The following is a 2,872-nucleotide window of genomic DNA, read 5'->3' on the forward strand; positions in this document are numbered from 1 at the left end:
GAAGAAGAAGAAGAAGAAGAAGAAGAAGAAGAAGAAGAAGAAGAAGAGGAGGAGGAGGAGGAGGAGGAGGAGGAGGAGGAGGAGGAGGAGGAGGAGGAGGAGGAGGAAGAAGAAGAAGAAGACAGAAGAAGAAGAAGAGGAGGAGGAGGAGGAAAAGGAGGAGGAAGAGGAAGAGGATGAAGAAGGGGAAGAAGAAGAGGAGGAGAGGAAGAGGAAGAACAGAAAGAGGAAGAAGAGGAAGAAGTAGAGCAGTAGCAGCAGCAACAACAACACACACACACAAAACAGGTAAAGTATATACTGATCCTTTTACATGAGAATAGCTTTGAAACTAGTGGAGACATAAAAGTCTCCAGCCAGGACTTCAGCTAAGCATCACCAATAAATCTTGTTGGCTATAGAGTCCTCAGGACTTAGCATGTCATCCTTTCATATGACACTGGTGAAATTTATATTACAGTTTGGTTTTGCACAGTATAAATTGACTTAGAAAGAAAGACAGATGCCTTACCTGCTCAAACAAAGAACAAAGAATCCTCATTAGCTGAATTGAGCACACCACATATTTCATGTTGATGTAGAAATGTATATTACCTTTGAAAGTTTATGTGTTCGTAGGAAAACTGAGACACCAATGAAGTTAAAGTGGCCTTGACAAGATTCACCCTAAAGGATGCTGAGAAGGATGCTATGCTGCTAAGACATATTCATTTCAGCATTCCTCTTAATTGACTGTCTCAATAGCTGTTTCATCAAAACTTGCTTCCAAGACAACTTCAAAATGCTGACCCCATTTGTTCCAGTCAGGACTTCAGTTAAGCTCTATACTTTCCCACCATGCAGAGACTGTGAAAGACCCCTGCCTCACCCTAAGTTAAACATAGCTAACGCCATTTTGTGGGACACCACTGTTTTGTAAAACTCTAAAGGCTAGATGGGAAACTGAAAAATTACTAAGAAACCCCCAGCTGTGTCACCCACTTGGGATATCTGCGGTCAGGCTGCCCCAGTCGAACTAAAAACAGTTTGTGTTAATCACCCTCATGGATATCTGTGAGACTGTTCCAGTTAAGATAAGGGTCCTAAGAAAAACAACAGGTGGCAGGCCACGTCAAGGAGTCATCATGACCATTTTGACCACCCAGTTCCTGGAATCTTGGTGTCTCTGCTAAACTTTGACGCAAACCGTGGTCTCATGTAAACGTACCAATCAGCCCCCTGTAACCATGCCTCTCGCTTCTGTACCAGCGCTTCTGCTCTAAAACCCTATAAAAACCCCAGCTTCCCACCTAGGGGGCGCGCAAAGTCCTCCGAATGACTCTGCTGCCCCGGGTACCCGTGTATCAAAATAAAAGCCTCTTGCTGTTTGCATCCGAATGGCCTCGTTGTTCCTTGGGAGGGGGTCTCTCAGACGGAAGATACCCTCCGGGGATCTTTCAACTGGACAGCAAATGATGCAGCTAGTTTTCTTAAGACTGGCCAATAGGCCGGGCATGGTGGTACACACTTGCAATCCTAGCACTTGGGAGGCAGAGGCAGGGGGCCTCTAAGCTCAAGGCCATCCTGGTCTACAGAGTGAGTTCCAGGACAGCCAGGGCTACAAGGAGACACCCTGTCTTTAAAAACAAACAAAAACAAAGCAGCTGGCCAATATCCCAATCTTCTTAAGGACCCCCCCCTCCCCAAAAGAGACGTCATCCTTAGATAGCAGGAAGCAATTTTAAAGAATGATACTTCTTTCCCAAAAGGTAGGTGGTGGTTTTTGGTCGTTTGGTGTGTAATGGATGTTTGTCATCATTTAAGGGGGGATTGGTCACAAGTTATTAATGGTCTTTGTCAGGGAGCAAACAAAGTAAGGGAAGTTGGATTCAGGGATCTCTTTTTCTCTTTCTTTTTCTTTCCTCCATACTTCTTTCTCTCCTGTCCGGTGTTAGAAGAGAAAGAGTGGAGGGAAGGGATGATATAGGAATAATAGAATAGTTACAAAATGCAAGTTAACAGTCAATCAAAGTTATAGTTTTGTTAGATACTATAGTTAATGTCATTTAGTTAATGACAGAAATATGTTTCCTAGGTTGAATAGATAGTAAACAGCTAGAAACAAGCAATATTTGCCTGCTCAGGTATTAGTGTAGATAGATGGTCTTCAAAACCTTCAGAGATCTGCAGAATATGGCATGTAAAGATGTTTTATTTTAAAAACGGCCTTTTTGACAGTGAAACATGTCTGATCCTGGCAGCACCCTGTTGTACTTCAAAGAAAATGATAGGAATAGAAGAATCTCATGAGGAGTTTGCTTCAAATGAGGCAAGCTAGCCACTGGGCAAGAAACGGCCATTGCTTCAACTGCAGGCAGCTTAGTATCCAAACTGGACAAACAGGAAGCAGGGAAGTCGACTGCCAGGTTCTGTCAAGACTAGGTAGGCAATCCTTCATTACTGTTGCACAAAAAAGTCTGTCAGATATTTTGTGCCAGAAGACTGAAGATGATGCCCCGGTGTTACAGAAGAACTTTGGGTGACTGTCTAGGTAGCCACCTGTCTCTATCATTTCTACAATTTTGGAAGCTGCTTGTTCTGTACTTCCTGTTTCCTGTGCTAATATTTATCCTTTGTGGGCCTCTGATGGGGTTGAAGACTAGACAGTTTCAGTCTTGCATTAAGCTTAAGTTGTTTAATGGGGTTTGATTTGGTTTGGTTTTGGTTTTTTGAGACAGTTGCTCTGTGTAACAGAGCCCTGGCTATCCTGGACTCACTTTGTAGAGCAGGCTGTCCTCGAACTCACAGAGATCTGCCTGTCTTTGCCTGGCAAGTTGTTTAACATTTAAAAAAAATGTTTTTAGTTCTAAAATGATATTTATAGGTTGATAAA

This window comes from Psammomys obesus, unplaced genomic scaffold, assembly GCF_907164565.1.
Source record: "Psammomys obesus unplaced genomic scaffold, mPsaObe1.curated_primary_1811, whole genome shotgun sequence".
Lineage (NCBI taxonomy): Eukaryota > Metazoa > Chordata > Mammalia > Rodentia > Muridae > Psammomys > Psammomys obesus.